Source organism: Paramormyrops kingsleyae, chromosome 18 (genome assembly GCF_048594095.1).
Source record: "Paramormyrops kingsleyae isolate MSU_618 chromosome 18, PKINGS_0.4, whole genome shotgun sequence".
NCBI lineage: Eukaryota > Metazoa > Chordata > Actinopteri > Osteoglossiformes > Mormyridae > Paramormyrops > Paramormyrops kingsleyae.
The window spans coordinates 2,592,850-2,614,288 of NC_132814.1; the positions used below are offsets into that span (position 1 = coordinate 2,592,850).

Here is a 21,439-nt window from a genome sequence, read left to right on the forward strand (position 1 = left end):
TTGCGCTGCACACAGATGATGTCTTCCATGGTGAGTCCCAGGAGGCCGAAGAGCACCTCCCGGATGAAGCTCAGTCTCTCCGGGAAACTCTCCGGTTCCTCCTGGTGAGTCCACTTGAAGGCTGCTGTATGCCGGATGACTACGACGGTCCTGTGTGGGCTCCCGGACATCCTGGCGATGGTGGGCAAGAGAGTCCTCGGGAGCCGGGCAGGGAGTCGACGTGTCCTAGCTGGGTGCCTAAACTAATAAAAGCTGGAAATAAAACCCCAAGCTCACCCTGCGGGAACGGCGGTCAAGCCACCCGAACCTGCACGTTAGGCTTGCAAGGGCTACCCAAAATAAAAAAAGCGCTAAAAGGAGACAACAGCTAGCCCCGTGGCAGCGGCGGTCAAGCCACCTGCTGGTCACGCTTTAGGTTCGCTGTTGCCTCCACTAAAAAACCTGGCAATAAAAATCCCTCCAAAAAGCAGCACTTGATCTTAGCCAAAAGGCCGAGAAGCGATACCCACAAATTGCGCCCCGCCGGGCGCCGGCATGCGGGATGCCGACGGAGCTGGCGCGGCTCAGCCCTCACCAGCCCCTCTGGCAGGTGTCGCCCGGCGAGTCCACGCGTGATCCAGGGAGACCACAGCCGCGCCACCGGGCACCTAACGCCAGCCGCTAAGCCGGGCCCAGTCTTCCTTTGACAGCAGCAGTGCAGCTCTGCTTGGGCAGAGCCTCCAAAAATACCATGAACTCATCGCTATCCCTCTCCACGGAAATCTTTAGTAAAAGGCGAAAGATTTATACGGGATGAAGAGAGACCCGAGTCGATATGGGGCCGCCGCCAAGCCCGTCGCCGTTAGCCGGGCCTGCGTGACGCCCCCGCTCGGAGTAGAATGCCCAGGGGCGTCGCAGCCGCCGTCCTCGGGGCCCCGACTCCTCCCTGTCCTCCTGTCCTCTCAAAAGACAGCAATCATTTTAACAAACATGAGGGGAAATTCAAAAGGCAAAGATGACATCATGCCTTACCTCAGCGCAGCTGTCCACCGCACAAACAGTGTGTCACCTTCCTTTAAAAAAAAAAAAAAAAAAAAAAAAAAAAGAAAAACGGCGGGAAACGGGGGCCACGCACAGACAGGGCCCCCCCCCTCACAGCACTCAGTCTATTAGTCACTCACTCACTCACTCAGTCAGTCAGTCAGTCAGTCAGTCAGTCAGTCAGTCAGTCAGTTCTGCCTTTCGACAACAGGGGGCAGTAGAGGTGCACCATTCCCGGAAGCACTGCAATACCGGGTCGATGCGTGGAGCGGACGGGGCAAGCCCCACTTCCGGCTCCCTGTTCCAAAAATCCGTTTAATATGTGGTCCCCTCCATGGGGGACGTATCAGATATTAAACTGATAAGAACAGATTTTTTTTTTTTTTTTTACCAGTCAGAGTTGGATACCCGTCGCTTCATCAACTCGGCCAACCTTCACTCATCATTCCGGCTATTTCAAATTCAATTACAATTTTTATTTCAATCAATAAAATATTACAATTATAATCTCCTTAAAAGGATTTCAAACAAGACATTAACACACCGTTAAAATTCAGCCCATATCAGAGTTTAAAATTTAAATATAAAATACATAAACCACACCAGACATTCAATAAATAAGCAAATATTAATCAAAAACCATTGAGTGTCAGTGGTTATTTTCAAAATCACCCCCAGGCTTAAAATCCCATTGCAAAGGGTTTCCGATCCTTGTGAACTTTATGGTGTGACACTGAAAAAAAAAACATTAACGCACCACCAAGAAAGGCACAGTATAAGGTGCGTGCGTTCACAACTCACGTGCCACACCGACCTTCCTGGATGGAGCTCGTACTCACCAAGATGTTAGTGGGGCTATGGCCGCAGAAGGCCCTTCCACCTTTCCTTGGCCTCGTGATAGCCCCACTGGATGATGTCCCGCTCCATCCTGAAATCCAAGTCCGCCACAATCTTTCGATATAATCCCCAGGCCCTCAAATCTGCCCCTTTATGGATGAGTGCCGACCTTGCATTCCAAAGTTCACGTTTGGTCATGCTGATCAGCAGCCACATCCGGGGCGGGAAGGGAGTCTGAGGACCTTGGGGCCACCCCATCATCACCTTATCGTAGGACAACACAAACTGCGGGTCTAGTTTCCTGCACAGGCCTTGCACTGATCTCCAGACCTCCCTGGCATACCCACAGTCCCAAAAGGCGTGCCTGAGGGTCTCCTCCTCTGAGCACTCGGGACGTGGGCAGCCTGAGTGTCTGGTCAGCTTGTGCCTGTACAGTACATCCCTGACCGGCAGCTTACCATGCACACACTGCCAGTTCAGGTCCTGCAGCCGGTTATCCAACCCCTTGGGCTGGATCCTGGTCCAGGTGTCCTTCTCCAGGCCCAGCACAGCACGGGTTCCCCTCTTCACCAGCACAGCCCGATACAGGGCTCGGTGCCTGGTGAGGGTCCCTGGGGGGAGACCTGCCGGAAGAGACTTACTCCACTTAATAGCATGGTGATAGTGGGTCGGCAGCGTCTCCGCCTTGGGCCCGGCGTTGGACCACGACGTCAACAGACGTCTCATGGGCAGGGCCAGCCACAAGTGAACAAAATACTGGTGGGGGTGTTCTAGGGGAGCCACCAGACGTGCACAGATCTGGGAGAAGAACAGGCAGTCAAGCTTGAGAGGGAAGTCAGGAACATCCCTCCCCCCACTGTCCTTTCCAAGGTACATCACTTCCCTCCTCACATACTCATACCTGCCGCCCCAAACAAGGTTAAACACATCCTTAGTTAAGCCTCTCCGCATGAAGCGGGGCATGGGGAACACATGGGCGAGGTAGAGGAGGGTGGGAAGGATATCAACCTTCAAGGCGAGAACCTTACCCAGGAAGGACAGGGACCTGGCCTTCCACATCCCCATCTTCCGCCTGGCGATCGTCAAACGCTCTTCCCAGTTTACCCGGGCAGCACCTTTCGAAAGAAAGTTAACCCCCAACACCTTGAGAGGGCCGCCGCAGAGAGTGAGCCCCCCCGGGACGTCCTCTCTCGCCTTCCAGCTGCCAAAGTACTTGACCACCGACTTGCTCAGGTTAAGTGCAGCCCCGGAGGCCTTCCCGAACGCCTGCACCAAGCCCAGGGCGTGACCGAGCGCATGGTCCGAGCACACAAACAGAGTGGTATCGTCTGCGTACTGGGCCAGCTTTACCGTCAGGCCCCCACTCCCTGGCAGGATCAGGCCGTTGATACCTGGATGGGCACGGATGGCGCTCGCCAACGGCTCTATATATAGAGCGTAGAGGAGGGGGGAGAGAGGGCAACCCTGCCTCACTCCACTTGACTGGGGAACCCAATCACTGAGGGAACCATTAATCGACACATGGCTACCAACCTCAGTATAAAGCGCATGAACCCATCCCAAGAACTTAGGCCCAAAACCTAGCCTGCTCAATACCCCAAACAGGAAGCAGTGGTCCACTCGGTCAAACGCCTTCTCCTGGTCCAAGCTAACGAGTGCCAGAGGGACATTCCTGTCCTCAGCCCAGGCGATCGCGTCCCGAATTAAATGTAAATTCCAAGTCGCAGATCGACCCGGGACCCCGCAAGTCTGGTCACTATGGACCAGGTGGGTCATGGCCTTTTTTAGGCGCTCAGTTAGGGTCTTTGCTATGATCTTTGCATCTACGCAAAGCATTGTCAGGGGTCTCCAGTTGCCAAGTTCGGCACGATCGCCCTTCTTGTACAACAAAGACAAGACCCCTGACCGCATGCTCTTGGTGAGCATGCCCTGACGCTGCACGTCCTCAGCCACTTCTAGCAGCTCCGGCCCGAGGACTTCCCAAAACGTGGAATAGAATTCCACGGGGAGTCCATCGAGACCAGGAACTTTGCGCCGGTTCATTTTGCCTAGCACCTCAGTCAGCTCGGCTAGAGTGAAGGGGGCATCTAAGCTGTCCCTTGCCTCACTGGGAAGACTAGGTTTGAGTTTAGATAAAAACTGCTCCCCTAGCTCAGGTTCGGTCTCCCTTTTCTTAAAAAGGTCACCGTAAAAACATTTAGCAACCTCCAGCATCCGGGCCGAATCGGAGACCAGGTTGCCTCCTTGGTCCCGGAGGGCAGTGAAACACTTTTCCTCACGGGCCAGTTTCACCTTATTAAAGAAGAAGGCTGTACATTTCTCATTCTCCTCCCTTTCCAAAGCCCTGGCCCAAAACAAGGAGGCCGCAGCCGATTGCTCGTGCAGGCCCCTCAGCTTAGCTTTGGCTGCCTGCACCTCCTCAAAGTTAAAAGCCCCTCCGTTGTTGTGGCGGGCATACTCCCTCTGCAGCCTGGTCTCTAGCCGTTGGATTTCGTAAAGCCTTTTAGCTTTACGCTGGCCGCAATAGTGGATAGCTAGAGCTCTAACCCTCTCTTTTACGCTCTCCCACCATGCGGCCGTGGAGACGTAGGCTGCCTTACAGCCCCGCCACGCAGTAAAATGATCCAGGAAGAGAGACCTAAAGTCTCTCTCTTCTAAGATCTCCACGTTCAGCTTCCAATAGCCCCTCCCGAAGGTAGGGGCGTCAATGGAAACTGTGGCCTCGACCGATGTATGGTCCGAGTACCACCGTGGAGACCTCAAAACCTTCCTAAAAACAACAGAGGGCGAAGCTAAAATATAATCAATACGGCTGCTGGCCCCACGACTGTTGTGCCAGGTATGGCCCGGATCTGTGGGGTTGCACGTTTTAAAACCATCAGAGAGGTTGAGGCTGCGGATCAAATTCCTAAAATGTTTAGTGCTGACATCCCCTTTCCCTTCTAAAAAAGTATTGAAGTCCCCTCCTAAAATTATGTGTCTATTAGTGACACAAAACTGGGCCAGCTCCTCAAAAAGCGCAATGCGGGACGAGGCCTCCACTGGAGCGTAAACGCACATCGCCCGGATGTGCTGACCTCTCCAGGTGGCGTCCACTCCCAAAACCCTTCCCTGCACTACAGTGAAGGTACTCACATTCTCAAAGGCCCGGTCACCAAAAAGGATGCCGACGCCTGAAGAATGGACACCACCAACGCTCCAGCAGGACTTACCCCTCTTCCACGCTTGTGAGAAAAGAGCCACGTCCCGCTGGTCCCTGAGGTGGACTTCCTGCAAGAAACAGAGATTGAAAGGGGAGGATGTCAGTTCATCAAAGACCGCGGCCCTTTTGACTGGGTTCCTCAACCCTCTGACGTTAACAGTAAAAATTTTAAAATCAGCCATGGGGGGATTAAAAAAAGAATAAAACAATAAGAAATTAAAACCATAAAAATTTTAAAAACTATAAACCCTAAAACCAGCTATTAAGACCCCTGTTCCCCCTCCCCGCTCATGCCCAGAATTTTCCCCAGCATGGAGTCCTCCAGGTAGGCCTGGTCGTTTGGTGAAACCTCCAGGCCCGAAAAGGTAATGTCCTCCTGGGGAAGGGCTGGGGACAACATTGACAAATTCCAACTTATATCTTCTGTTTTGGGGGCGGGGGGCGATACGACCTGTACAGGGGCCTCAGCTGGGGGCGCCGCCTCCTTGGGGGTACCTGTTGCCTCCTCTGCTTCCTTCCTCGTCTTCTTAGTTTTGTCCTTGGGGTCACCCTTCTTCTTCCTTTTGGTGACCCCGGCCCGGGCCTGCGGGGACTGCCCAGCCTGAGCCCGGGGCCCCTCAGCCCCCAACGGGGTCTTCACTGGGGACCTGGCCACTTCTTCCTGGGCCCCCACTGACCTCTCCTGAGGCCCCCCTGGCTTTGGGGCAGGGAGCAGCTCCCGGTCCGGCACCCGCCTCACCTGCCCACCACCCGCCAGAACGCCCGCATAGGAGCGCTGGGGGCAGACACGGGCCAGGTGCTCCTCGCTGCTACAGTGGCGGCAACGTTGGGGGCCCTTACAGTCCTTAGCCATGTGCCCGGGCTCAAGGCAGTTACGGCACTTAAGGTCCGGGCAGTCCTCCGCCTTGTGTCCATGGCCCTGGCACGACCGGCAGAAGGTAGGCTGTCCAGTGTAGAACAGGTACCCCCTGTTGGGCCCGATGGAAAAGTAGGCTGGGGGATGAAGATATCCCCCCTTTCCATCCGGCCGCAGTCGCACCTGAAACTGGCGGCGCCCATTCCACACACCCAGCTCGTCCCGGACGTCTCTGTGTCCTGGTAAAACCTCAACGTGTTTAGTGAGGAAATGGCAGACGGCCTCCGCCGACACGTAAGGATTGAACACATGCACCGTTACCACCCGCTTGTCCGTAAACCACAAGGGCTCAACCGAGTACATATTCAAGAGCGGGTGGTCGGACTTGCTCTGCTCCAGCACCCTCCGGTATGCCTCCTCAGAGGCCAAGGTAACATCCAGAAACCTCTGGGGATGGTTCCTCTGGACGCAGATCAGGTCCTCCAGCTTAAAGCCCAGCACACCAAACACCACCTCCCGGATGAAGAAGACCCTGTCGTGAAACTGGGCCTCTCCATCCAGGTTCCTCCAACGGAACCGGGCCGTGTTAAGCAGACCGCCACCTACCATCGGACCCGGTCCGGAGGAGGGGGTCGTCCCGGCCACTGGAGCCGCCGCTGGGGCCGTCACTGCCGTCCTGGGAGCCGTAGCTGCCGTCCTCCAGCTGGGGTGCTCCGGCATCAGCCGTCCCACTCGGAGTGGAGCAAGGCGCAGTGTTCCAGAGGTCCTTCCGCCGTAGTCCAAGACGGGCTGAGCTAAAAACTAGACTAAAAAATAAAATAATAAAAGTGAATAAAAACAAACAAGGGCTGAAAAACACTAAAACAGGATACCAAGGTTCACCCCGTGGCAGCGGCGGTCAGGCCACCTGCTGGGCACGCATTAGGATCCCCTTGGTATCCGCTAAACTAAAAAACACGACGGGTAAAACGGCTAAGAAAAACGCCAAAAGTTTTTAAAAACTTGATCTTAGCCAAAAGGCCGAGAAGCGATACCCACAAATTGCGCCCCGCCGGGCGCCGGCATGCGGGATGCCGACGGAGCTGGCGCGGCTCAGCCCTCACCAGCCCCTCTGGCAGGTGTCGCCCGGCGAGTCCACGCGTGATCCAGGGAGACCACAGCCGCGCCACCGGGCACCTAACGCCAGCCGCTAAGCCGGGCCCAGTCTTCCTTTGACAGCAGCAGTGCAGCTCTGCTTGGGCAGAGCCTCCAAAAATACCATGAACTCATCGCTATCCCTCTCCACGGAAATCTTTAGTAAAAGGCGAAAGATTTATACGGGATGAAGAGAGACCCGAGTCGATATGGGGCCGCCGCCAAGCCCGTCGCCGTTAGCCGGGCCTGCGTGACGCCCCCGCTCGGAGTAGAATGCCCAGGGGCGTCGCAGCCGCCGTCCTCGGGGCCCCGACTCCTCCCTGTCCTCCTGTCCTCTCAAAAGACAGCAATCATTTTAACAAACATGAGGGGAAATTCAAAAGGCAAAGATGACATCATGCCTTACCTCAGCGCAGCTGTCCACCGCACAAACAGTGTGTCACCTTCCTTTAAAAAAAAAAAAAAAAAAAAAAAAAGAAAAACGGCGGGAAACGGGGGCCACGCACAGACAGGGCCCCCCCCCTCACAGCACTCAGTCTATTAGTCACTCACTCACTCACTCACTCACTCAGTCAGTCAGTCAGTCAGTCAGTCAGTCAGTCAGTCAGTCAGTCAGTCAGTTCTGCCTTTCGACAACAGGGGGCAGTAGAGGTGCACCATTCCCGGAAGCACTGCAATACCGGGTCGATGCGTGGAGCGGACGGGGCAAGCCCCACTTCCGGCTCCCTGTTCCAAAAATCCGTTTAATATGTGGTCCCCTCCATGGGGGACGTATCAGATATTAAACTGATAAGAACAGATTTTTTTTTTTTTTTTTTTTTATTCATCTTTAATCAACATTTCTGCATACAATCTAAAACCAACACATAAAACTATAAAGACCTTTATCACACTACCCATAATAAACTAACTTCAACACTAAAAGAAATACACATATAAATCACACTCATAACCTATTCAATCATAAAACAACAACATATATAACACATATTATAAAACAATCATATAATACCACATACATAAAATTTCTAAAATACTTCAACCCTACAACACCATTACAACACACGTTAAAACAGTATTAAATACATAAATACAGCAGAAATCCTAAAATGTTTAAAAAGGTAAAACACTATCATCATCAACAATATCCCCATTAAAACTAAGGTCCCCCCCCGACTCGGCAGCAACTAAAAAAGAGCGTTCATTAGCAAAGTCCTGCTGCCTTGCATAAAAACGTCTCTCTTGGGGGGAGACCAAAACACTTTGCAAATCAATTTGCTCTAAGGGGAAGATCGCTTCTCGGCCTAAAGCAGTGTCCTCATTCCTCCGGGCCTTCTTCCTCCTCCTGCATTGGACAAACCTGGAGGGAGAGGTTGCGCGCTTTTCAGCCACGGCCACTTGACCCTTACCAGGGGACTCCTCCGAAGCGCTGGAGGCCGTGGACTCCCCATCGGCACCGGCGAAGGGCTGTTCCTCGCTGTTCTCAGTTCCCCTCTCGGCTCCCCCGTGCATCTCAGCGCAGCCCGGCAGTGCCTGCTGTCGGGCCCCGTCCACAGCCGAACCCCGAGCAACGGCGTCGGCCCAGGACGGTTTGCGCTGAGGGCAGCTCCGAGCCAGATGGTCCTCACCTCTGCACAGGTTACACCGGAGGGGGCCCTTGCAGTCCTTCGCCAGGTGACCGACGTCCAGGCATCTCCAGCACTTCATGGTGGTACAGGAGTCCGCGGTGTGGCCCAGGCCGTGGCACAAGCGGCAGGAGGAGGGTTGCCCGGAGTAAAAAAGGTAGCCCTTGCAACGACCTATAATAACATAAGCAGGTGGGTGGCTATACCCGTCAGGGGAGCTAGCGTCGGGGCGCAGGCACACCCGGAACTGCCTGCGCCCAGTCCAGACACCCAGCTGGTCTCTCACGTCCCTGTGCCCAGGGACCACGTCGACAAACCTGCCCAGGAAGGCAGCCACCGCTTCAGCTGGAACGAAGGGGTCCAAGACGTGGACGGTGATCACTCTCCGGTCCAGCTTCCACAGTGGCTCCACGTCATAGAACATCCGGCGAAGCTCTTCCTCCAAGCGGCTGCATGCAGCCAACATCCTCTTGTAGCCCTCTTCCGTAGTGCAAGTCACATAGAAGAAGGCCGAAGACTGGTTGCGCTGCACACAGATGATGTCTTCCATGGTGAGTCCCAGGAGGCCGAAGAGCACCTCCCGGATGAAGCACAGTCTCTCCGGGAAACTCTCCGGTTCCTCCTGGTGAGTCCACTTGAAGGCTGCTGTATGCCGGATGACTACGACGGTCCTGTGTGGGCTCCCGGACATCCTGGCGATGGTGGGCAAGAGAGTCCTCGGGAGCCGGGCAGGGAGTCGACGTGTCCTAGCTGGGTGCCTAAACTAATAAAAGCTGGAAATAAAACCCCAAGCTCACCCTGCGGGAACGGCGGTCAAGCCACCCGAACCTGCACGTTAGGCTTGCAAGGGCTACCCAAAATAAAAAAAAGCGCTAAAAGGAGACAACAGCTAGCCCCGTGGCAGCGGCGGTCAAGCCACCTGCTGGTCACGCTTTAGGTTCGCTGTTGCCTCCACTAAAAAACCTGGCAATAAAAATCCCTCCAAAAAGCAGCACTTGATCTTAGCCAAAAGGCCGAGAAGCGATACCCACAAATTGCGCCCCGCCGGGCGCCGGCATGCGGGATGCCGACGGAGCTGGCGCGGCTCAGCCCTCACCAGCCCCTCTGGCAGGTGTCGCCCGGCGAGTCCACGCGTGATCCAGGGAGACCACAGCCGCGCCACCGGGCACCTAACGCCAGCCGCTAAGCCGGGCCCAGTCTTCCTTTGACAGCAGCAGTGCAGCTCTGCTTGGGCAGAGCCTCCAAAAATACCATGAACTCATCGCTATCCCTCTCCACGGAAATCTTTAGTAAAAGGCGAAAGATTTATACGGGATGAAGAGAGACCCGAGTCGATATGGGGCCGCCGCCAAGCCCGTCGCCGTTAGCCGGGCCTGCGTGACGCCCCCGCTCGGAGTAGAATGCCCAGGGGCGTCGCAGCCGCCGTCCTCGGGGCCCCGACTCCTCCCTGTCCTCCTGTCCTCTCAAAAGACAGCAATCATTTTAACAAACATGAGGGGAAATTCAAAAGGCAAAGATGACATCATGCCTTACCTCAGCGCAGCTGTCCACCGCACAAACAGTGTGTCACCTTCCTTTAAAAAAAAAAAAAAAAAAAAAAAAGAAAAACGGCGGGAAACGGGGGCCACGCACAGACAGGGCCCCCCCCCTCACAGCACTCAGTCAGTCAGTCAGTCAGTCCTGCCTTTCGACAACAGGGGGCAGTAGAGGTGCACCATTCCCGGAAGCACTGCAATACCGGGTCGATGCGTGGAGCGGACGGGGCAAGCCCCACTTCCGGCTCCCTGTTCCAAAAATCCGTTTAATATGTGGTCCCCTCCATGGGGGACGTATCAGATATTAAACTGATAAGAACAGATTTTTTTTTTTTTTTTTTGTCCAGTCAGAGTTGGATACCCGTCGCTTCATCAACTCGGCCAACCTTCACTCATCATTTCGGCTATTTCAAATTCAATTACAATTTTTATTTCAATCAATAAAATATTACAATTATAATCTCCTTAAGAGGATTTCAAACAAGACATTTTAAAATTCAGCCCATATCAGAGTTTAAAATTTAAATATAAAATACATAAACCACACCAGACATTCAATAAATAAGCAAATATTAATCAAAAACCATTGAGTGTCAGTGGTTATTTTCAAAATCACCCCCAGGCTTAAAATCCCATTGCAAAGGGTTTCCGATCCTTGTGAACTTTATGGTGTGACACTGAAAAAAAACATTAACGCACCACCAAGAAAGGCACAGTATAAGGTGCGTGCGTTCACAACTCACGTGCCACACCGACCTTCCTGGATGGAGCTCGTACTCACCAAGATGTTAGTGGGGCTATGGCCGCAGAAGGCCCTTCCACCTTTCCTTGGCCTCGTGGTAGCCCCACTGGATGATGTCCCGCTCCATCCTGAAATCCAAGTCCGCCACAATCTTTCGATATAATCCCCAGGCCCTCAAATCTGCCCCTTTATGGATGAGTGCCGACCTTGCATTCCAAAGTTCACGTTTGGTCATGCTGATCAGCAGCCACATCCGGGGCGGGAAGGGAGTCTGAGGACCTTGGGGCCACCCCATCATCACCTTATCGTAGGACAACACAAACTGCGGGTCTAGTTTCCTGCACAGGCCTTGCACTGATCTCCAGACCTCCCTGGCATACCCACAGTCCCAAAAGGCGTGCCTGAGGGTCTCCTCCTCTGAGCACTCGGGACGTGGGCAGCCTGAGTGTCTGGTCAGCTTGTGCCTGTACAGTACATCCCTGACCGGCAGCTTACCATGCACACACTGCCAGTTCAGGTCCTGCAGCCGGTTATCCAACCCCTTGGGCTGGATCCTGGTCCAGGTGTCCTTCTCCAGGCCCAGCACAGCACGGGTTCCCCTCTTCACCAGCACAGCCCGATACAGGGCTCGGTGCCTGGTGAGGGTCCCTGGGGGGAGACCTGCCGGAAGAGACTTACTCCACTTAATAGCATGGTGATAGTGGGTCGGCAGCGTCTCCGCCTTGGGCCCGGCGTTGGACCACGACGTCAACAGACGTCTCATGGGCAGGGCCAGCCACAAGTGAACAAAATACTGGTGGGGGTGTTCTAGGGGAGCCACCAGACGTGCACAGATCTGGGAGAAGAACAGGCAGTCAAGCTTGAGAGGGAAGTCAGGAACATCCCTCCCCCCACTGTCCTTTCCAAGGTACATCACTTCCCTCCTCACATACTCATACCTGCCGCCCCAAACAAGGTTAAACACATCCTTAGTTAAGCCTCTCCGCATGAAGCGGGGCATGGGGAACACATGGGCGAGGTAGAGGAGGGTGGGAAGGATATCAACCTTCAAGGCGAGAACCTTACCCAGGAAGGACAGGGACCTGGCCTTCCACATCCCCATCTTCCGCCTGGCGATCGTCAAACGCTCTTCCCAGTTTACCCGGGCAGCACCTTTCGAAAGAAAGTTAACCCCCCACACCTTGAGAGGGCCGCCGCAGAGAGTGAGCCCCCCCGGGACGTCCTCTCTCGCCTTCCAGCTGCCAAAGTACTTGACCACCGACTTGCTAAGGTTAAGTGCAGCCCCGGAGGCCTTCCCGAACGCCTGCACCAAGCCCAGGGCGTGACCGAGCGCATGGTCCGAGCACACAAACAGAGTGGTATCGTCTGTGTACTGGGCCAGCTTTACCGTCAGGCCCCCACTCCCTGGCAGGATCAGGCCGTTGATACCTGGATGGGCACGGATGGCGCTCGCCAACGGCTCTATATATAGAGCGTAGAGGAGGGGGGAGAGAGGGCAACCCTGCCTCACTCCACTTGACTGGGGAACCCAATCACTGAGGGAACCATTAATCGACACATGGCTACCAACCTCAGTATAAAGCGCATGAACCCATCCCAAGAACTTAGGCCCAAAACCTAGCCTGCTCAATACCCCAAACAGGAAGCAGTGGTCCACTCGGTCAAACGCCTTCTCCTGGTCCAAGCTAACGAGTGCCAGAGGGACATTCCTGTCCTCAGCCCAGGCGATCGCGTCCCGAATTAAATGTAAATTCCAAGTCGCAGATCGACCCGGGACCCCGCAAGTCTGGTCACTATGGACCAGGTGGGTCATGGCCTTTTTTAGGCGCTCAGTTAGGGTCTTTGCTATGATCTTTGCATCTACGCAAAGCATTGTCAGGGGTCTCCAGTTGCCAAGTTCGGCACGATCGCCCTTCTTGTACAACAAAGACAAGACCCCTGACCGCATGCTCTTGGTGAGCATGCCCTGACGCTGCACGTCCTCAGCCACTTCTAGCAGCTCCGGCCCGAGGACTTCCCAAAACGTGGAATAGAATTCCACGGGGAGTCCATCGAGACCAGGAACTTTGCGCCGGTTCATTTTGCCTAGCACCTCAGTCAGCTCGGCTAGAGTGAAGGGGGCATCTAAGCTGTCCCTTGCCTCACTGGGAAGACTAGGTTTGAGTTTAGATAAAAACTGCTCCCCTAGCTCAGGTTCGGTCTCCCTTTTCTTAAAAAGGTCACCGTAAAAACATTTAGCAACCTCCAGCATCCGGGCCGAATCGGAGACCAGGTTGCCTCCTTGGTCCCGGAGGGCAGTGAAACACTTTTCCTCACGGGCCAGTTTCACCTTATTAAAGAAGAAGGCTGTACATTTCTCATTCTCCTCCCTTTCCAAAGCCCTGGCCCAAAACAAGGAGGCCGCAGCCGATTGCTCGTGCAGGCCCCTCAGCTTAGCTTTGGCTGCCTGCACCTCCTCAAAGTTAAAAGCCCCTCCGTTGTTGTGGCGGGCATACTCCCTCTGCAGCCTGGTCTCTAGCCGTTGGATTTCGTAAAGCCTTTTAGCTTTACGCTGGCCGCAATAGTGGATAGCTAGAGCTCTAACCCTCTCTTTTACGCTCTCCCACCATGCGGCCGTGGAGACGTAGGCTGCCTTACAGCCCCGCCACGCAGTAAAATGATCCAGGAAGAGAGACCTAAAGTCTCTCTCTTCTAAGATCTCCACGTTCAGCTTCCAATAGCCCCTCCCGAAGGTAGGGGCGTCAATGGAAACTGTGGCCTCGACCGATGTATGGTCCGAGTACCACCGTGGAGACCTCAAAACCTTCCTAAAAACAACAGAGGGCGAAGCTAAAATATAATCAATACGGCTGCTGGCCCCACGACTGTTGTGCCAGGTATGGCCCGGATCTGTGGGGTTGCACGTTTTAAAACCATCAGAGAGGTTGAGGCTGCGGATCAAATTCCTAAAATGTTTAGTGCTGACATCCCCTTTCCCTTCTAAAAAAGTATTGAAGTCCCCTCCTAAAATTATGTGTCTATTAGTGACACAAAACTGGGCCAGCTCCTCAAAAAGCGCAATGCGGGACGAGGCCTCCACTGGAGCGTAAACGCACATCGCCCGGATGTGCTGACCTCTCCAGGTGGCGTCCACTCCCAAAACCCTTCCCTGCACTACAGTGAAGGTACTCACATTCTCAAAGGCCCGGTCACCAAAAAGGATGCCGACGCCTGAAGAATGGACACCACCAACGCTCCAGCAGGACTTACCCCTCTTCCACGCTTGTGAGAAAAGAGCCACGTCCCGCTGGTCCCTGAGGTGGACTTCCTGCAAGAAACAGAGATTGAAAGGGGAGGATGTCAGTTCATCAAAGACCGCGGCCCTTTTGACTGGGTTCCTCAACCCTCTGACGTTAACAGTAAAAATTTTAAAATCAGCCATGGGGGGATTAAAAAAAGAATAAAACAATAAGAAATTAAAACCATAAAAATTTTAAAAACTATAAACCCTAAAACCAGCTATTAAGACCCCTGTTCCCCCTCCCCGCTCATGCCCAGAATTTTCCCCAGCATGGAGTCCTCCAGGTAGGCCTGGTCGTTTGGTGAAACCTCCAGGCCCGAAAAGGTAATGTCCTCCTGGGGAAGGGCTGGGGACAACATTGACAAATTCCAACTTATATCTTCTGTTTTGGGGGCGGGGGGCGATACGACCTGTACAGGGGCCTCAGCTGGGGGCGCCGCCTCCTTGGGGGTACCTGTTGCCTCCTCTGCTTCCTTCCTCGTCTTCTTAGTTTTGTCCTTGGGGTCACCCTTCTTCTTCCTTTTGGTGACCCCGGCCCGGGCCTGCGGGGACTGCCCAGCCTGAGCCCGGGGCCCCTCAGCCCCCAACGGGGTCTTCACTGGGGACCTGGCCACTTCTTCCTGGGCCCCCACTGACCTCTCCTGAGGCCCCCCTGGCTTTGGGGCAGGGAGCAGCTCCCGGTCCGGCACCCGCCTCACCTGCCCACCACCCGCCAGAACGCCCGCATAGGAGCGCTGGGGGCAGACACGGGCCAGGTGCTCCTCGCTGCTACAGTGGCGGCAACGTTGGGGGCCCTTACAGTCCTTAGCCATGTGCCCGGGCTCAAGGCAGTTACGGCACTTAAGGTCCGGGCAGTCCTCCGCCTTGTGTCCATGGCCCTGGCACGACCGGCAGAAGGTAGGCTGTCCAGTGTAGAACAGGTACCCCCTGTTGGGCCCGATGGAAAAGTAGGCTGGGGGATGAAGATATCCCCCCTTTCCATCCGGCCGCAGTCGCACCTGAAACTGGCGGCGCCCATTCCACACACCCAGCTCGTCCCGGACGTCTCTGTGTCCTGGTAAAACCTCAACGTGTTTAGTGAGGAAATGGCAGACGGCCTCCGCCGACACGTAAGGATTGAACACATGCACCGTTACCACCCGCTTGTCCGTAAACCACAAGGGCTCAACCGAGTACATATTCAAGAGCGGGTGGTCGGACTTGCTCTGCTCCAGCACCCTCCGGTATGCCTCCTCAGAGGCCAAGGTAACATCCAGAAACCTCTGGGGATGGTTCCTCTGGACGCAGATCAGGTCCTCCAGCTTAAAGCCCAGCACACCAAACACCACCTCCCGGATGAAGAAGACCCTGTCGTGAAACTGGGCCTCTCCATCCAGGTTCCTCCAACGGAACCGGGCCGTGTTAAGCAGACCGCCACCTACCATCGGACCCGGTCCGGAGGAGGGGGTCGTCCCGGCCACTGGAGCCGCCGCTGGGGCCGTCACTGCCGTCCTGGGAGCCGTAGCTGCCGTCCTCCAGCTGGGGTGCTCCGGCATCAGCCGTCCCACTCGGAGTGGAGCAAGGCGCAGTGTTCCAGAGGTCCTTCCGCCGTAGTCCAAGACGGGCTGAGCTAAAAACTAGACTAAAAAATAAAATAATAAAAGTGAATAAAAACAAACAAGGGCTGAAAAACACTAAAACAGGATACCAAGGTTCACCCCGTGGCAGCGGCGGTCAGGCCACCTGCTGGGCACGCATTAGGATCCCCTTGGTATCCGCTAAACTAAAAAACACGACGGGTAAAACGGCTAAGAAAAACGCCAAAAGTTTTTAAAAACTTGATCTTAGCCAAAAGGCCGAGAAGCGATACCCACAAATTGCGCCCCGCCGGGCGCCGGCATGCGGGATGCCGACGGAGCTGGCGCGGCTCAGCCCTCACCAGCCCCTCTGGCAGGTGTCGCCCGGCGAGTCCACGCGTGATCCAGGGAGACCACAGCCGCGCCACCGGGCACCTAACGCCAGCCGCTAAGCCGGGCCCAGTCTTCCTTTGACAGCAGCAGTGCAGCTCTGCTTGGGCAGAGCCTCCAAAAATACCATGAACTCATCGCTATCCCTCTCCACGGAAATCTTTAGTAAAAGGCGAAAGATTTATACGGGATGAAGAGAGACCCGAGTCGATATGGGGCCGCCGCCAAGCCCGTCGCCGTTAGCCGGGCCTGCGTGACGCCCCCGCTCGGAGTAGAATGCCCAGGGGCGTCGCAGCCGCCGTCCTCGGGGCCCCGACTCCTCCCTGTCCTCCTGTCCTCTCAAAAGACAGCAATCATTTTAACAAACATGAGGGGAAATTCAAAAGGCAAAGATGACATCATGCCTTACCTCAGCGCAGCTGTCCACCGCACAAACAGTGTGTCACCTTCCTTTAAAAAAAAAAAAAAAAAAAAAAAAAGAAAAACGGCGGGAAACGGGGGCCACGCACAGACAGGGCCCCCCCCCTCACAGCACTCAGTCTATTAGTCACTCACTCACTCACTCACTCACTCAGTCAGTCAGTCAGTCAGTCAGTCAGTCAGTCAGTCAGTCAGTCAGTTCTGCCTTTCGACAACAGGGGGCAGTAGAGGTGCACCATTCCCGGAAGCACTGCAATACCGGGTCGATGCGTGGAGCGGACGGGGCAAGCCCCACTTCCGGCTCCCTGTTCCAAAAATCCGTTTAATATGTGGTCCCCTCCATGGGGGACGTATCAGATATTAAACTGATAAGAACAGATTTTTTTTTTTTTTTTTTTTTATTCATCTTTAATCAACATTTCTGCATACAATCTAAAACCAACACATAAAACTATAAAGACCTTTATCACACTACCCATAATAAACTAACTTCAACACTAAAAGAAATACACATATAAATCACACTCATAACCTATTCAATCATAAAACAACAACATATATAACACATATTATAAAACAATCATATAATACCACATACATAAAATTTCTAAAATACTTCAACCCTACAACACCATTACAACACACGTTAAAACAGTATTAAATACATAAATACAGCAGAAATCCTAAAATGTTTAAAAAGGTAAAACACTATCATCATCAACAATATCCCCATTAAAACTAAGGTCCCCCCCCGACTCGGCAGCAACTAAAAAAGAGCGTTCATTAGCAAAGTCCTGCTGCCTTGCATAAAAACGTCTCTCTTGGGGGGAGACCAAAACACTTTGCAAATCAATTTGCTCTAAGGGGAAGATCGCTTCTCGGCCTAAAGCAGTGTCCTCATTCCTCCGGGCCTTCTTCCTCCTCCTGCATTGGACAAACCTGGAGGGAGAGGTTGCGCGCTTTTCAGCCACGGCCACTTGACCCTTACCAGGGGACTCCTCCGAAGCGCTGGAGGCCGTGGACTCCCCATCGGCACCGGCGAAGGGCTGTTCCTCGCTGTTCTCAGTTCCCCTCTCGGCTCCCCCGTGCATCTCAGCGCAGCCCGGCAGTGCCTGCTGTCGGGCCCCGTCCACAGCCGAACCCCGAGCAACGGCGTCGGCCCAGGACGGTTTGCGCTGAGGGCAGCTCCGAGCCAGATGGTCCTCACCTCTGCACAGGTTACACCGGAGGGGGCCCTTGCAGTCCTTCGCCAGGTGACCGACGTCCAGGCATCTCCAGCACTTCATGGTGGTACAGGAGTCCGCGGTGTGGCCCAGGCCGTGGCACAAGCGGCAGGAGGAGGGTTGCCCGGAGTAAAAAAGGTAGCCCTTGCAACGACCTATAATAACATAAGCAGGTGGGTGGCTATACCCGTCAGGGGAGCTAGCGTCGGGGCGCAGGCACACCCGGAACTGCCTGCGCCCAGTCCAGACACCCAGCTGGTCTCTCACGTCCCTGTGCCCAGGGACCACGTCGACAAACCTGCCCAGGAAGGCAGCCACCGCTTCAGCTGGAACGAAGGGGTCCAAGACGTGGACGGTGATCACTCTCCGGTCCAGCTTCCACAGTGGCTCCACGTCATAGAACATCCGGCGAAGCTCTTCCTCCAAGCGGCTGCATGCAGCCAACATCCTCTTGTAGCCCTCTTCCGTAGTGCAAGTCACATAGAAGAAGGCCGAAGACTGGTTGCGCTGCACACAGATGATGTCTTCCATGGTGAGTCCCAGGAGGCCGAAGAGCACCTCCCGGATGAAGCACAGTCTCTCCGGGAAACTCTCCGGTTCCTCCTGGTGAGTCCACTTGAAGGCTGCTGTATGCCGGATGACTACGACGGTCCTGTGTGGGCTCCCGGACATCCTGGCGATGGTGGGCAAGAGAGTCCTCGGGAGCCGGGCAGGGAGTCGACGTGTCCTAGCTGGGTGCCTAAACTAATAAAAGCTGGAAATAAAACCCCAAGCTCACCCTGCGGGAACGGCGGTCAAGCCACCCGAACCTGCACGTTAGGCTTGCAAGGGCTACCCAAAATAAAAAAAAGCGCTAAAAGGAGACAACAGCTAGCCCCGTGGCAGCGGCGGTCAAGCCACCTGCTGGTCACGCTTTAGGTTCGCTGTTGCCTCCACTAAAAAACCTGGCAATAAAAATCCCTCCAAAAAGCAGCACTTGATCTTAGCCAAAAGGCCGAGAAGCGATACCCACAAATTGCGCCCCGCCGGGCGCCGGCATGCGGGATGCCGACGGAGCTGGCGCGGCTCAGCCCTCACCAGCCCCTCTGGCAGGTGTCGCCCGGCGAGTCCACGCGTGATCCAGGGAGACCACAGCCGCGCCACCGGGCACCTAACGCCAGCCGCTAAGCCGGGCCCAGTCTTCCTTTGACAGCAGCAGTGCAGCTCTGCTTGGGCAGAGCCTCCAAAAATACCATGAACTCATCGCTATCCCTCTCCACGGAAATCTTTAGTAAAAGGCGAAAGATTTATACGGGATGAAGAGAGACCCGAGTCGATATGGGGCCGCCGCCAAGCCCGTCGCCGTTAGCCGGGCCTGCGTGACGCCCCCGCTCGGAGTAGAATGCCCAGGGGCGTCGCAGCCGCCGTCCTCGGGGCCCCGACTCCTCCCTGTCCTCCTGTCCTCTCAAAAGACAGCAATCATTTTAACAAACATGAGGGGAAATTCAAAAGGCAAAGATGACATCATGCCTTACCTCAGCGCAGCTGTCCACCGCACAAACAGTGTGTCACCTTCCTTTAAAAAAAAAAAAAAAAAAAAAGAAAAACGGCGGGAAACGGGGGCCACGCACAGACAGGGCCCCCCCCCTCACAGCACTCAGTCAGTCAGTCAGTCAGTCCTGCCTTTCGACAACAGGGGGCAGTAGAGGTGCACCATTCCCGGAAGCACTGCAATACCGGGTCGATGCGTGGAGCGGACGGGGCAAGCCCCACTTCCGGCTCCCTGTTCCAAAAATCCGTTTAATATGTGGTCCCCTCCATGGGGGACGTATCAGATATTAAACTGATAAGAACAGATTTTTTTTTTTTTTTTTTGTCCAGTCAGAGTTGGATACCCGTCGCTTCATCAACTCGGCCAACCTTCACTCATCATTTCGGCTATTTCAAATTCAATTACAATTTTTATTTCAATCAATAAAATATTACAATTATAATCTCCTTAAGAGGATTTCAAACAAGACATTTTAAAATTCAGCCCATATCAGAGTTTAAAATTTAAATATAAAATACATAAACCACACCAGACATTCAATAAATAAGCAAATATTAATCAAAAACCATTGAGTGTCAGTGGTTATTTTCAAAATCACCCCCAGGCTTAAAATCCCATTGCAAAGGGTTTCCGATCCTTGTGAACTTTATGGTGTGACACTGAAAAAAAACATTAACGCACCACCAAGAAAGGCACAGTATAAGGTGCGTGCGTTCACAACTCACGTGCCACACCGACCTTCCTGGATGGAGCTCGTACTCACCAAGATGTTAGTGGGGCTATGGCCGCAGAAGGCCCTTCCACCTTTCCTTGGCCTCGTGGTAGCCCCACTGGATGATGTCCCGCTCCATCCTGAAATCCAAGTCCGCCACAATCTTTCGATATAATCCCCAGGCCCTCAAATCTGCCCCTTTATGGATGAGTGCCGACCTTGCATTCCAAAGTTCACGTTTGGTCATGCTGATCAGCAGCCACATCCGGGGCGGGAAGGGAGTCTGAGGACCTTGGGGCCACCCCATCATCACCTTATCGTAGGACAACACAAACTGCGGGTCTAGTTTCCTGCACAGGCCTTGCACTGATCTCCAGACCTCCCTGGCATACCCACAGTCCCAAAAGGCGTGCCTGAGGGTCTCCTCCTCTGAGCACTCGGGACGTGGGCAGCCTGAGTGTCTGGTCAGCTTGTGCCTGTACAGTACATCCCTGACCGGCAGCTTACCATGCACACACTGCCAGTTCAGGTCCTGCAGCCGGTTATCCAACCCCTTGGGCTGGATCCTGGTCCAGGTGTCCTTCTCCAGGCCCAGCACAGCACGGGTTCCCCTCTTCACCAGCACAGCCCGATACAGGGCTCGGTGCCTGGTGAGGGTCCCTGGGGGGAGACCTGCCGGAAGAGACTTACTCCACTTAATAGCATGGTGATAGTGGGTCGGCAGCGTCTCCGCCTTGGGCCCGGCGTTGGACCACGACGTCAACAGACGTCTCATGGGCAGGGCCAGCCACAAGTGAACAAAATACTGGTGGGGGTGTTCTAGGGGAGCCACCAGACGTGCACAGATCTGGGAGAAGAACAGGCAGTCAAGCTTGAGAGGGAAGTCAGGAACATCCCTCCCCCCACTGTCCTTTCCAAGGTACATCACTTCCCTCCTCACATACTCATACCTGCCGCCCCAAACAAGGTTAAACACATCCTTAGTTAAGCCTCTCCGCATGAAGCGGGGCATGGGGAACACATGGGCGAGGTAGAGGAGGGTGGGAAGGATATCAACCTTCAAGGCGAGAACCTTACCCAGGAAGGACAGGGACCTGGCCTTCCACATCCCCATCTTCCGCCTGGCGATCGTCAAACGCTCTTCCCAGTTTACCCGGGCAGCACCTTTCGAAAGAAAGTTAACCCCCCACACCTTGAGAGGGCCGCCGCAGAGAGTGAGCCCCCCCGGGACGTCCTCTCTCGCCTTCCAGCTGCCAAAGTACTTGACCACCGACTTGCTAAGGTTAAGTGCAGCCCCGGAGGCCTTCCCGAACGCCTGCACCAAGCCCAGGGCGTGACCGAGCGCATGGTCCGAGCACACAAACAGAGTGGTATCG

General features: G+C 54.6%; 8 non-coding genes and 2 pseudogenes across 8 annotated transcripts; all 10 read right to left on the reverse strand.

Annotated features, from left to right (window-relative positions):
- Positions 1-698: 698 nt before the first annotated feature.
- On the reverse strand, positions 699-812 carry LOC140580058 (U5 spliceosomal RNA). The gene has a single exon (XR_011983835.1). It is a non-coding gene; the product is annotated as a U5 spliceosomal RNA (small nuclear RNA).
- Positions 813-1,238: 426 nt separating this feature from the next.
- LOC140579954 (U2 spliceosomal RNA) lies at positions 1,239-1,426 on the reverse strand. The gene has a single exon (XR_011983746.1). It is a non-coding gene; the product is annotated as a U2 spliceosomal RNA (small nuclear RNA).
- A 5,716-nt stretch (positions 1,427-7,142) lies between these two features.
- On the reverse strand, positions 7,143-7,256 carry LOC140580060 (U5 spliceosomal RNA). The gene has a single exon (XR_011983836.1). It is a non-coding gene; the product is annotated as a U5 spliceosomal RNA (small nuclear RNA).
- Positions 7,257-7,695: 439 nt separating this feature from the next.
- On the reverse strand, positions 7,696-7,925 carry LOC140579922 (U2 spliceosomal RNA; annotated as a pseudogene).
- A 1,969-nt stretch (positions 7,926-9,894) lies between these two features.
- Positions 9,895-10,008, reverse strand: LOC140580061 (U5 spliceosomal RNA). The gene has a single exon (XR_011983837.1). It is a non-coding gene; the product is annotated as a U5 spliceosomal RNA (small nuclear RNA).
- Positions 10,009-10,378: 370 nt separating this feature from the next.
- On the reverse strand, positions 10,379-10,568 carry LOC140579959 (U2 spliceosomal RNA). The gene has a single exon (XR_011983751.1). It is a non-coding gene; the product is annotated as a U2 spliceosomal RNA (small nuclear RNA).
- Positions 10,569-16,273: 5,705 nt separating this feature from the next.
- On the reverse strand, positions 16,274-16,387 carry LOC140580062 (U5 spliceosomal RNA). Its single transcript, XR_011983838.1, has one exon. It is a non-coding gene; the product is annotated as a U5 spliceosomal RNA (small nuclear RNA).
- Positions 16,388-16,822: 435 nt separating this feature from the next.
- On the reverse strand, positions 16,823-17,052 carry LOC140579923 (U2 spliceosomal RNA; annotated as a pseudogene).
- Positions 17,053-19,021: 1,969 nt separating this feature from the next.
- LOC140580063 (U5 spliceosomal RNA) lies at positions 19,022-19,135 on the reverse strand. Its single transcript, XR_011983839.1, has one exon. It is a non-coding gene; the product is annotated as a U5 spliceosomal RNA (small nuclear RNA).
- A 367-nt stretch (positions 19,136-19,502) lies between these two features.
- On the reverse strand, positions 19,503-19,692 carry LOC140579960 (U2 spliceosomal RNA). Its single transcript, XR_011983752.1, has one exon. It is a non-coding gene; the product is annotated as a U2 spliceosomal RNA (small nuclear RNA).
- Positions 19,693-21,439: the final 1,747 nt, after the last annotated feature.